General features: G+C 43.0%; 1 protein-coding gene across 2 annotated transcripts in view; it reads left to right on the top strand.

Annotated features, from left to right (window-relative positions):
• The first annotated feature begins 9669 nt into the window (after positions 1 to 9669).
• Positions 9670 to 14158, top strand: part of LOC125446984 (integrin beta-1-like) — a 93063-nt gene continuing 88574 nt past the window's right edge. The window contains exon 1 of one of the 2 annotated variants that reach the window (XM_048521063.2): positions 9670 to 9980. The gene's annotated coding sequence lies outside the window, so the exon portion shown is untranslated. The remainder of the gene's footprint in view (positions 9981 to 14158) is intronic. The other variant, XM_048521055.2, reaches the window with a different exon arrangement.

The following is a 14158-nucleotide window of genomic DNA, read 5'->3' on the forward strand; positions in this document are numbered from 1 at the left end:
GTGGATGTGGGTTTAGAAGGTGTTGTATAAGAATCTTTGGTGAATTGCAGTGCATCTTGTAGATAGTATAAACTGCAGTTACTGAGCATCGGTGGTGGAGGGGCTGGATGTGGTGCCAATCAAGCGGGCTGCTTTGCCCTGAAAGGTGTCAAGCTTCTTGAGTGTTATTGGAGCTGCAGCAATCCAGACGAATGGGGAGCATTCCATCGCACTCCTGACTTGTACCTTGTAGGTGGTGGACAGCTTTGGGGAATCAGGAGGTGAGTTACTCACTGCAGTATTCTTAAGTTTGGACCTGCTTTTGTTGCCATTGTGCTTATACAGTGTGTATAGTTGAGTTCTGGTCAATCATAACTCCCAGGTTGTTGATAGTGGGTGATTCAGTGATGGTAACTCAATTGAATGTCAAGGGGTAGTGGTTAGACTGTCTCTTATTAAAGATAGACATTGTTCAGCATTTGTGTGGCACGAATGTTACTTGCCATTTGTCTGTCCAAGCCTGGATATTGCTCAGATCTTGTTGCATTTGAACATGGGCTGCTTCAGTATCTGAGGAGTTGCGAACAGTGCTGAACATTGTGTAATCATTGGCGAACATCTCCAATTCTGACCTTATGATGGAGGGAAGGTCATTGATGAAGCAGCTGAAGATGATTGGGCCTAGGATACTACCCCAAGGAACTCCTGCAGAGATGTCCTGGAGTTGAGATGCTGACTTCCAACAATCATGACCATCTTCCTATGTGCAAGGTATGACTCAAACTACTTGGCAGGAGATTTCACACTAAAAATCAATAACAGCATCCCAAAATTACTCAACATTCAAGATGCAAAAGGAGGAGAGGAAACAAATAGAATAACAATCACTCTCAAAAAAGTGTTTGGGAATGTAACGGGGCTAAAAATTGATAAATCTCCTGAACCTGATGGGATGCATCCTGGAATATTAAAAGAAGCAGCTACAGAGATAGTGAATGCACCGTTTGAAGAATCCTTAGATTCTAGAAAAGCCCTAGAGGATTGGAAGACTGCCAATGTAACATCTTTATTTATGAAGGGAAGGAAGCAAAAAAATAGACAATTATAGGCAAGTAAGCTTAACATTGGCTTTTGAGAAAATGTTAGAGTCTATTATAAAGGTTGTAATAGCAGTGCTTTTAGAAATGCTTAATATGATCAAGCAGAGTCAGCATGGTTTCATGAAGGGGAAATGATGCCTGACAGATTTACTGGAATTCTTTGATGAGGTAACATCGAACGTAGATAAATGGGAAGCAGTAAATGTAATATACTTGGATTTTCAGATAAGGTACCACACATTAAGCTCCTTAATAAGAGCTCATCATGTTGAAGGTAGTAAATTAGCATGGGCAGAGGATTGGTTAACTAAAAGAAGGCAGAGAATCAAGTTTGCAGATGACATAAAAATAAGTGGAAAGGTAATTGGTGATGATGACACACCGAAACTGCAGAAGGATATAGACAGTTTAAATGAGTAAAGTATAATGTGGGGAAGTGTGAGCTTATGCACTATGGCAGGAAGAACAGAAGGACTGAATACTATTTACCTGGAGAAAGACTGCAGAGGGATTTCAATCTCCTGGTGCATGAATCTCAAAAAGCTAGCATCCAAATTCATTGGGTAACAGGGAAGCCAAATGGACATTGGGCCTTTGTTTCTAAGGGAATGAAGTATAAAAGGAGGGAGGCTTTGCTGAAACTATACAGTGCACTGGTCAGATCACAGTTGGAATTCTGTGAATGGCTTTGGTCCCCTTGTCTAAGGAAGGATATATTGGCATTAGAGGCATTCACTAGGCTGATACCAGGTATAGAGGAATAATCATACAAAGAGAGGTTCAATAGATTGGGCCTGTACTTAGTGGAATGAGAATGAGAGGTGACCTTATTGAAACTTACAAGATTCTTAGGTGACTCAACAGGGTAGCTGTGGGAAAAGTTGTTTCCACTTGCGGGAGAGTCTAGGGCAAAAGTGCATGCTCGGAATATGGGGGTCGTAAAGTTAAGACAGAGATGAGGAGGAATTGCTTCTCTCAGAGGGAAATGAATCTGTGGAATTTATTACCAGAGAGGGCTGTCAGGGGTTGGTCAGTACGTATATTCAAGCACTGAGATAGACAGAATTTGAACAATAACGGAATTAAGGGCATGAGGAAAAGGCAGGAAATTGGATCATCCATGATCTCATTGAATGGTGGGGCAGCTTTGATGGGCTGAATGGCCTACATCTGCTCCTGTTTCTTATGGTTTACAGTCTAATTCTATGTGGCTACTTTGATGTAGTCCTATTCTGTCTGTTGTTTACCTCTTCTAAATTCAACAATGTCAACATCCCAGCTGTCACTCAAATTGCCATATCCCCACTATCACCCCCAACCCTAATGCTGTTGCCAATACTGACCCTTTTAGTAATTGACATAGTTCTTAAGCCAGATCAGCCTGCTTGTTTTCTTAGCAAACTCCTATTTTGCCATTATGGTCCCAATATGTCTGCCGTTGTACTTAAAAGGCCAGACAATGATGTAGGATACCAAACACTAAAAAAAAGTAGCTAATTTTATGGATCATTCAGTTTGCTAGTTGGATGGCCATAGACTTGTCTGTCAGTCTATTGGACCCATATATTAGCAGATGAGGAAGTTGAAATCCTCTAGAATTCTCCACAGATTTACTGTTTAAAGTACTTGCAAAGGCCAGTTCATATTTTTGAGTGACATTTGGATGTCTATGCTGAGCTAACTCTGGCCTCATGCACAGCTCTGATTTTCATTAGTGAAATATTGTTGCCTGTGCCTAGCTCGTAGCTCAAAATGTGCTTCTCAAGACTCATGTTTCTCCCATAATACACATCTTAAAACTTTTCAAACTACCTGAATTTCTCCTTCTGTGATCCAGTGTCATATTTTGATTTATAATCTTTATTTTTTTCATGTGGTGTGGGCAGGGAAGGTAGGGCCAACTTTTGTTGCCCGTCTCTAACTGCCCTTGATCTGAATAACTTGGTAGACTATTTTAGCTGCCAATTAAGAGTTACTGTGGATCTGGTATCACCTGTAGGCCAAACTAGGTTCAGATCACAATTCCTCAGACCTGTGGAATTTCCCTCTTCCACCAGTATGGATTCCTGGTTAGGGTCTGTTTGAGTTAGTTTGCTGCTATCGATCCTTCTTCATCTTTCTTTTTGTAGATATGAGCAACAACAAGAATAGATGACTTGGCCCTTCGAGCCTGATCCATTATTGAATAAGATCAAAGCTGAGATGACAAAGTGTGGAGCTGGATGAACACAGCAGGCCAAGCAGCATCTCAGGAGCACAAAAGCTGACGTTTCGGGCCTAGACCCTTCATCAGAGAGGGGGATGGGGAGAGGGTTCTGGAATAAATAGGGAGAGAGGGGGAGGCAGACCGAAGATGGATAGAGGAGAAGATAGGTGGAGAGGAGAGTATAGGTGGGGAGGTGGGGAGGGGATAGGTCAGTCCGGGGAGGACAGATGAGGTTAGTAGGTGGGAAATGGAGGTGTGGCTTGAGGTGGGATGAGGGGATAGTTGAGAGGAAGAACAGGTTAGGGAGGCAGGGACGAGCTGGGCTAGTTTTGGGATGCAGTGGGGGATGGGGAGATTTTGAAGCTTGTGAAGTCCACATTGATACCATTGGGCTGCAGGGTTCCTAAGCAAAATATGAGTTGATGTTCCTGCAACCTTTGGGTGGCATCATTGTGGCACTGCAGGAGGCCCATGATGGACATGTCGTCTAAGGAATGGGAGCGGGAGTTAAAATGGTTTGCGACTGGGAGGTGCAGTTGTTTATTGCGAACTGAGCGGAGGTGTTCTGCAAAGCGGGCCCCAAGCCTCCGCTTGGTTTCTAGCTGATCTGCTTTTGACGTCAACACTATATTCCTGCATTTCCCTAAAATTAGGGACATGAACACCCCAAGATCCCAATGTTCCCCTGAGCTTCCCAGTGTCCTGCCATTCATTGAGTAATCCCTTGTCTTGTTACTTCCTTCCAAACATTTATCAAGATGAAATTTCATCTGCTACTGATCTGCCCATCTGACCAATTCGTCTATATTTTCCCGTAACCTAAGACCTTCTTCATTATTAACCACATGGCCAGTCTTCATGTCATTCGCAAACTTACTTATCGCCTCTTCTCCACATTCTCATCTGTACAGTTTATGTGTATCATGAACAATATGGGATCCAGCACTAATCTTTCATCCCTATGGTAACCAAGAATCTGTCTAGCTCTGTCTAAAAGTATTTCAAGGTTCTGCATCCACTGCCTTTTGAGGAAGCAAATTCCAATCCTCTGAGAGAAGAAAATGTTTCCTCATCTCTGTTTTGAATGGGTGCCGCTGTTTTTCAAACTATGATCCTAGATCTAGATCAGCCAAAAGAGGAAATATTTTTCAACATCTACATAATCAAGTCCCCTCAGGATCTTATATGTTGCAATTAAGTCATCCCTGACTCATCTAAACTCCAGAGGATGCAGGCCTAGCCTGTCTAGTGTTGCCTCATAAAGCAAACTGTTTATTCCAGGCTTTGTCTTGGGCCCATCCAGTGATTAGTGATAGAGATTTCATTTTTTGAGAGCATCTACAGAAGAGGCACTGTTCTTTGTTGACAAGTAAGTTTATTATAGGGCAGCAATAGTACTGCTACATTTGGTCAGGCATAAATACAAAAAGACCTTACTAAACTGGGACAGATACATCTGCTCCCTACAATGCCACAACAGACACTTTGTTTCCCAACAACAGACTGCATGTGACATCAATAGGAACTGAATTAAATGAGCATTAACCCCTTCAGTGCCACTACAATAGAGCAGTAAGGAGGGGTCTGCTTGTAGCAGACATGTCCTTAACACTGGCTAGCAGGCATGAGTTCACGTCCCACCTGCTCCAAATATGTGTCATTCATGCCTGAACAGATTGGTTAGAAATATCTATAATGGTAAGGGTGGCAGATCTCCTTCCCTTAAGTTCATTGGTGGACCAGATGGGCATTTCCTGCAATCAAAGTTAATTTCCAGGCCTCGTTACTGAAATTAGCTTCATATTCTGGGTTCAGTAACTTTATCTAATTGAATTTGATAATTGAATTTAAATTCTGCTGACTGTGGTAGTGGGATTTGAACCTTTGTTCCCAGATCATTACTCATTCAGTTACATTAACACCAATTCCAAAAAGGAGGCATGAAATATGAAGTCTGCTGCTGTTGGGAGCCTGGAGCTAAGGGAAAGGTAGGGGTGAGGAAAATGTTTAGTGTAGGCTGATGAGATGGGAGTGTCTGATTCATGGTCTCGCTTTGGGGCACTTGTTTGGGTGGGAACATGGCAGTAAATGTCAGCATTCATGCTTCTGAAAAGTAGATAGCCAGTTGTGATGTTGTTGATTCAAAACTAAGACAAAACAAAATAGTTTGCTTTCTGGACTTGCTGCTCTTGGATTTCTGCTGGGATTTTCTCTTAAGTATCACACATCCACATGTGCATGCGCCACACATGTTACTGATTTACAAAGGAAAATAAAACACTTGGAGTGTCTGAAAGTCATTGCTGAGGATTGTGGCTTTCAATGAAATGTATTGCTTGTGTGAGCTCATAGCACCCATATGCAAGTGCAGTGCTTGCATGCTAATGCCCTTGCTTGACAAATGATATCTTTCTGTACTGTGGTTGTAAATTTAAACAACAGTTGAGACTGCAATTTGAATTGAGTGTTTAGGGTACGCAGTCTGATAGTGAGATAAAGGAAATCATTCATCATAGATTCATACAATACAGATGAAACCCTCTGGCCCATCGTGTCTGTCCCAGCATAAAACTATTCTAAAATCTGCACTAGTCCCACTTCCCCACACTGGCCCCATAGTCTTTAATGTTATGACACTTCAATAGCTCATCCAAGTACTTTTTAAAGGGTGTGAAGTTTCCTGCCTCAATTACCCTCCCAGGCAGTGCATTCCAAACATGCACCACCCTCTGGGTCCAAAAGATATTTTTGAAATCCCCTCTAAACTTTCTGTCCTTTACCTTAAAATCATATCCTCTTGTTATTGACCCTCTACCTTGGGAATAACTGCTTTCTATCCACCCTACCCATGTCCCTCATAACCTTAAACACCTACATCAGGTCCACATCTTAGCCTTCTTCGCTCTAAAGAAAACTACCCGTGCTTATATAGCCTCTCTACAAAGATAATGTGCTTTATCCCAGTCAACATCCTGGCTTTTTGCCTCTGCACCCTATTCAGCACAATCACGTTTGTTGCATAGTGTTATGACCAGAACTGCACACAGTACCCCAGCTACAACCTAACCAAACATCTGTATAGCTCCGACATAACTTTCCTGCTCTTATAATCTATGCCACGACTGATAAATGCAAATCCCATATGCTTTCTTAATTACTCTATTAATCTGCTGCCTTCAGTGATTTGAGGAGAGCTACCTCAAATTTCCTTTGTTCCTCAAGCTTCCTAGTGCCTTGCCATTCATTGAGAACTCCAATGTCTTGTTACTTCTTCCAAATTCCATGACCTCACACTTATCAGGGTTAAATTAAATTTGCCACTGTTCTGACCAATCTGATCAATCCATCTATATCTTATTGTAACCTAAAACTTTCTTCCTCACTATCAACAACATGGTCAACCTTTGTGATCGTAAGAACTGTAGATGTTGGAGTTAGAGATAACACAGTGTGGAGCTGGAGGAACACAGCAGGCCAGGCAGCTACAGAGGAGCAGGAAAACTGACGCTTCAGGTCGGGAACCTTCTTCAGAAAATCCTTGTGTCATCCACATACTGGCTTCTGACCACCCCCTCGTATTTTCTTGTTTGTCATTTTATATACAATACACAACACTGATCCCTGTGGCATGTAACTGAACACTAGCCTGCAGTCACACAAGCAACTACCTGCCCTCACCATCTGTCTTCTGTCACTCAGCCAATATTAAATAAAACTTTCCAGGTTGCCCAGAATTCCATGTGCTTTTATCGTCTTTATCTATCTTCCATATAAGGACTTGCCAAATGCTTTGCTGAAGTCCATATAAACTACATCAACTGCACTATACTCATATACACAGCTGGTCACGTCCTTAAAAAATTCAGACATTTGATCAGGGTCAGTCACCATGGCTTTGTCAGACGGAGGTCATGTTTGTTAGATATGACGTCCCTCTGACAAAGCCATGGTGACTGACCCTGATCAAATCTTTACTCTCCAAGGGAAGAGTAATTCTCTCCTTCAGAATTTTCTCCAGTTGTTTCCCCTACCAGACTCACTGGTCTGTAATTCTCTGCTTTAGCCCTATCACTCTTGTTGAGAAACTGTCCTCTGGTCCTGTTGCACCTCACCTGTGGCCAGAGAGGAATTCAAAATTTAGGCCAGGGTCCCTGCAATTTCCTCCCCGCTCTCCCTCAGTTGCCTGGGGTACAACTTATCCAGACCTGGGGATCTGTTCACTTTTGAACCCATTGAATCTTCACTACCTCCTTATTCCCCATGTCAATCTACTCATAAACTTCACAGTCCATCTTCTCCAATTCTGTACTAATGTGCTTTTTCTCCAAGGTGAAGGCAAATGTGAAGCACTCGCTCAATGCCCTACCAAAGTCCTCCTACCCTTGCTCCCTAATCCCTTTTTCCCAGGTTATCCTCTCCCTCTTGATATAATTCTGCAATATCTTTGGATTCTGTGTAAACTTACTGTCGGTGTTTTTACATATCTCCTCTTTGCTGTCCTAATTGCTTCCCTAAGTTTATCCTTACACTTTTTCCACTCTGTTAGGGCTGGCATTGATTTTCTTCCTTTGATAAAAGTTTCTCTATTCCTCCTTATCCTGTCCTGAATATTCCTGGCCGTTCGGGGTTCTCTGGACTTTTTGCTACTACATTTCACCTAAAGGGGAACATGTTTGGCTTGACTCTTTCCAATTCCATGCTGAATGTCGTCCCCCACTACTATTCTGCTTAAAACAAAAGGTATTGTATTGCTAAAATACTCTGTCTGTCACCTTGTTTTTCTCCCCAGAATTAGGTCCGACGCTGCACCATTCCTCATTCAACTCTATGAACTGACACAAAGAACTCTCTTCAATAAATTCAAGAACTCTCTCCTCTCTAAACCCTTTACACTATGACCATCACAATTAATGTTGGGGAATTTGATATCCCCTATATAATTGCCCCCTCATTATTTTTACAAATCTCAATGAATTGTCCACATTTCTGCTCTTCTATTGCCTGCTGTTTAGGGTTCTATAGTACACTCTCAACAGTGCGACTGCCCCCCTTTTTTATTCCTAAACTCTCCTCAAAAAGCCTCACTTGAAGGCCCTTCCAAGGTTTTGTCCCTCCTTATTGCAGTAACCGACACCTTAATTAAAAATGCAACACCACCTTCTCTGTTACACCTCCTCTCTCCCACTCGAAGTTCCTAAACCCCAGAAGATTGAGTTCCCAGTACTGTTCCTCCCTTAACCATATCTCTGTGATGGCCACATCACAAATCAACATGTCAATCTATACCCTGAACTTATCTGTTTTACCTATAATACTCCTAGAATTAGAGGCCTCCCTTGAAACTCAATATAACTGAGCTCCCTCTGCCTTGGTTCCTTTCCTAAGGTATGGAGTGTCACTATTGAACAAATGCACTGAGTCCCCTGTCCCCTAAAAACTAGATTAAATTCCTCACAGCAGCACTAGAACCCCCACCCCCACCCCCACCCCCCCCACCAAGGATATCTGACCTATTCTGGTTCAGTTGCAGACTGTTCCCCTGTAGAACACCCACTTTCCCAGAAAAAGTCCCAGTGACCAGGAATCTAAAACCCTCTCTCCTGTACCTACTCCTGATCCACGCTTTCATCTGCGCTATACCCCTATTTTTACACTCACTGGTACTGGACATAATCGGAAGATTACCACCTGCTCTTCAATTCACTGCCTAACTCCCTAAATTCCTGATGCAAAACCTCATCCTTCATTCTATCTGTATTGTTGGCATCAATGTGTGCTATGGCTTCTGCCTTGTCACCATCTCCCTTCAGGGTTCCCTGCAGCTGATCAGAGACTTCCCTGAGCCTGGTGCAAAGGGGACATATACCATCCTTAAGTTATGTCTGTGGAACCTGTCTGATCCCCAAACTAATGAATCCTCTATCACTACCACTCCTACTTTTGTCTTCCTCTTCTGTACAGCCAGGCTGCTCAATGCAGCGACCTGTTTGATTTTACTAATTGACTGTTTAGGAAGTGAATGGTGAGTGGGATGTTGTGACAAAGATGTGAGCACCAAAAAATCTGGTTTAAATAGTTGACAAAATGAATAGCAAGTGTATGATACCTGTTATTGGGACATGTACTGAAGAAATACTGACTGAAGAAAGCTGTTTTGATAACATTACATGGTAAATGATTGCCAATGTATTTGGTCACAACAAACAGTGGGCCAGAAGCAGTGGGCAAGAATTAATTTCAAGTTCAGACAAGCTGCAATGATGAGTGCCATTGGGTGGCAACTCCCACATCCGGCATGTCACCATCTTCTAGAGAAGAGGATGTAATTTTGCTATTTACTGGGGCAGAAAGAGAGGATATATTTCCAGATGTCGATCAATTTGGTCTTCTGGGCAAGGAATCGCAGATCAATGAGCAGCTCCAAGGGCAATAAATATTATTTCTCAGGAAGTGTCTTTTTTCATAGCTTTGCTGGGACAAGTGTCTGTCTTCCAAATGGGACGAGCTTCTCATGCTATACATGAGGTGGGAGAGGGTCAGGAACACTTAGCGAGAAAGTAAACAGGAAGACGGAAGCGTCCCTGGCTCTGTGTGTGTTTCGATGCCACAGCGTACAGTCCAGATTCAGATCTGTTGTAACATTCAGTCGATATTCGCTCTCTGGTCAAAGACTGACATCGGCTGCTCTGTCCAAGGTACAGTGATCAGATGTGCCCTGTTCCTCTCTCTGTCCCTTTGATGGTTGTACTGTCTTTCCTGTTGGTTTCAGTGAATGAACACTAAAACTGTTGTCATTGTTCGGAATCGGGTTTGATCTGATGGTTCCGAATTGGTTTTCGCAAATGTAATTGCTAGCCAGAAAAACAGTCAAAAACTTCTCCCGGGCCGATAACGGTTCTGTTTAGGATTTGCACCCAGCTGGCTGTGATACCGATTTTGAGTCCCGATCAGACTAATAGTTTGTGTTTAATTTGCACCATGGCTGCCCTGGACACTGTTATCTTCAATGCCGTGCCCTATCACTCATCTATCTCCTCTCGTTCATTTATCTACTTCTCCTCCGCTTTGATCAATTTACTTTCAGGCACATCTCTTTCTTCCTTTAAGGTTCTCGTCAAAACCTAACCCGTCACCGCACCTGAAGTCTCCCCCTTTGTCTCCGTGTCCACATTTCCCTGTGATTCTGTGCAGTGCTTTGGGTTAACTTTGTACAGTAATGCAACAGTGTGAATGCAGACTGTGGATATGAGAATTTACATGCTTTATATCAATTCTTTTGGAACTGGTTTGTGTGAGGAGCGTTCTAAATGCATGATAACAATATCCAACACTACTCTTCACTGCATGTCTCAGAGATGTTAAATATTGAAACTAGACACTGCAACTTTTGAATCTAAGAAATGGACTGTACAAATCAGATATACAGTAAAGCAGAGATAACAAAGTGTGGAGCTGGATGAATACAGCAGGCCAAGCAGCATCCAGCATCTGCAGTCCCCATTATCCTATACCGTCAAGCATCCTTTTTCCTTTATTCATTCACAGGATGAGGGCATCGCTGGTTAAGCGATTTATTGCCCACCCCTAATTGCCCAGAGGGCAGTTCAGAGTGAACCACATTGCTGTGGGTCTGGAGTCACATGTAGGCCAGACTGGGTAAGGATGGCAGTTTCCTTTCCTAAAGGACATTAGTGAACCAGATGGGTTTTTCCCAACAATTGACAATGGATTCACAGTCATCATTAGACTCTTAATTCCAGATATTGAGGGGTGAAAGATATAGGACAGATGTCAGAGGTAGTTTCTTTACTCAGAGAGTAGTAAGGGAATGGAACGCTTTGCCTGCAACGGTAGTAGATTCGCCAACTTTAAGTACATTTAAGTCATCATTGGACAAGCATATGGACGTACACGGAATAGTGTAGGTTAGATGGGCTTGAGATCGGTATGACAGGGCGGCACAACATCGAGGGCCGAAGGGCCTGTACTGTGCTGTAATGTTCTTTGTTCTTTGTTCTATGTTCTATATTTATTGAATTCAAATTCCACCATCTGCTGTGGCAGGATTCGAACCCAGGACCCCAGGACATTATCTGGGCCTCTGGATTAATAGTCCATCAATACTACCACTAGGCCATTGCCACCCCTTAGCTTGGCCCACCTTCACTTAGCCCAACGCCAGGCATTATCTATCTCTTAGATACTACCTTGCGCTAATGCAAATCTACCCAATATTACGCATCATCTGCCTTTCCAGCGCTTTCAGATGAATTAACATTACCACTGAATTTTCTGACTTTTATGTGGTGTGCAATCGTATCTAGTCTTTGTTGTGTGAGACCAAGTGAGAAACCACAACATACTAGATCGGGAAGTGAGCCTGCACAAGTTTCCTTTCACACTTTGTAATGTCTTTTGCAGAAGTGGATTGGAAAGTACTGAAACCAATGCAGCTCAGCTGTTCAATAAAACAAACTTCAGGGAGAAGACACTGCTGCCTTGCTATTAGGGAGGTGATGGCCTAGTGGCATTATTGCTGGGCTACTAATCCAGAGACTGAGGTAATGTTCTGGGAAGATAGTAGGAACTGCAGATGCTGGAGAATCTAAGATAACAGGGTGTAGAGCTGGATGTACACAGCAGGCCAAGCAGCATCAGAGGAGCGGGAAGGCTGACGTTTCGGGCCTAGACCCTTCTTCAGAAATCTGAAGAATCATTTCCGAAGAAGGGTCTAGGCCCAAAACATCAGCCTTCCTGCTCCTCTGATGCTGCTTGGCCTGCTGTGTTCATCCAGCTCCACACCTTGTTATCTCTAATGTTCTGGGAACCCGGGTTAAAATTCGGCGATGATAGATGGAATTTGAACTAAAAAAAAATCTGGAAGTAAGAATCTAATGAGACGAGGAATCCATTTTCAATTGGTTGGAAAAACCCATCTGGTTCAATGATTTCCTTTAGGGAAGGAAACTACTATCCTTACCTGGTCTTACCTACATCTGACTCCAGACCCACAACAATGTGGTTGACTCTATCAATTAGGGATGGGCAATAAATGCTGGTCCAGTTGGTACAGTCCTCATTCTGTGAATGAATTTAAAGAAAGCTGTAGGACTTTTATTTTCTGTTATGGAATGCTTCTTATGGAGCAATGTGAAAGGATGGCACAGGAGGTAGAGAACATACAGGTGGAATCTTTTTTGAGGTGTTAAGGGTCTCAGCTGCAGCCTAGAGAACTGTCAAGAGACTTGCAATGCGTGTTTTATTTTTGAGGTTCACCCAAGCCAGCCAGTCAGGCTCCTGATAGAAGTCAAGGACCCAGTGGGAGAAGTCTCACTGACTAAGAGCTAGCAGGCAGGAGGAAGAGACCAGCAGCTCTTCTGAGGCAGAAACTCTCTCGGAGTGCCATGAAGCTGCACAATTCTTTACCACAGAGGCCTGTGGAGGGCTGGGTTGTTCAGTAAATTCAAGGCTGAGATAGACAGGCTTTTGTTCAGGGAGGGAATCAGTGGTTATAGAGATAAGGCAAGAAAATGAAATTGAGAATGAGCAGATTGCTGTCGCCACTCCCTCATGATGTCTAGCCCCTCACCCGTTCCTTTGATTATAGGACCTTCCCCCAGCCCTGGAGGTGGCATGCTTGTTGTGAGGATTCAGCTGCTGTGCTTGCCCCATAGCGACATCCCTTGCCCTGGCTGAAGTAGGGTAAATACCAGCAGTGGTGGCAAGAGGCCATTAATTGGTAATTAATTCCACCTCCAAACTTGGCACTAACTAGCACAGAGGATTGTGATTTGATTTGATGTGATTTGATTTGGTTTTTTTTTCACATGTAACTAAATACAGTGAAAAGTTTTGTTTTGCAGTACAGCTAGATCATAACATACAAAGACATGTAGATCATAGGGTGTAGAGACAGAGTGGGCATACAAGGTTATGGCTGCACAGAAGGTGCACAAACTGAGATCAGTATTAGATTTGAAATTACAGAGGTCCATTCAGCGGACTAATAACAGCTGGGAAGAGCCTGACAGAAGAGGTTGAAAGAGAGTATCATGGGGGTGGGAAAGGCTTTGATATTGGCTGCCTCTCTATGACAATGAGAAGTATAGTGAAGACCATGAGTGAGAGGTTGGCTTGTGTATTGGTCTTGGGACTGTGTTCACACTTTCTGTAGTTTCTAATGGCCCTGGGCTGAGCAGTTGCCACCAAGCCATGATACACACAGATAGCATGTTTTCTGTGATGCGTCTCTAAAGGTTGGTGAGGGTCCCATGGACATGCCAAATTTCCTAACCCTTCTGAGGAAGAAGAGGCAGTGTTGTGCCTTCTTAACCTTCACATCTATGTGGGAGGTCCATGACAAATTGTTGGTCATCGTCACTCCTTGGAGCTTGATGTTCTTGACCCTCTCCATATCAGCTCTGTTGATGTAGATTGTGCCCACTGTTTCCAATAGTCATGGGATTTCGAACATGGTTATTGTGACAAGGGTAAGTGGAGAGTTTTATGACAAAAAAGCAAAAGTAACATCTTTGCTAATGGAGTTTTTAGGTTCCTTTAACAATAATAAACGAGGCATAAACATTTTTCCTTTATTTATTCGTTAAATGGATGTGTGCATCTATTGCCCATCTCCAATTGCCCTGGTGAAGGTGGTGATGAGCTGCCTTCATAAATGCTGTAGTCTTTGGAATCAGGAACATCCACAATGCCACCAGGCAGAGAGATCCAGGATTTTTATCCAGCGACACTGAAGGAACAACAACATATTTCCAAGTCAGGTGGTATGTGGCTTGGAAGGAAACATTTAGATGTTGGCATTTGTATGTAGTTGTTGCCCTTGTCTCTATTAGATGGTAGAGATCATGTCTTT

Source organism: Stegostoma tigrinum, chromosome 2 (assembly GCF_030684315.1).
Source record: "Stegostoma tigrinum isolate sSteTig4 chromosome 2, sSteTig4.hap1, whole genome shotgun sequence".
NCBI lineage: Eukaryota > Metazoa > Chordata > Chondrichthyes > Orectolobiformes > Stegostomatidae > Stegostoma > Stegostoma tigrinum.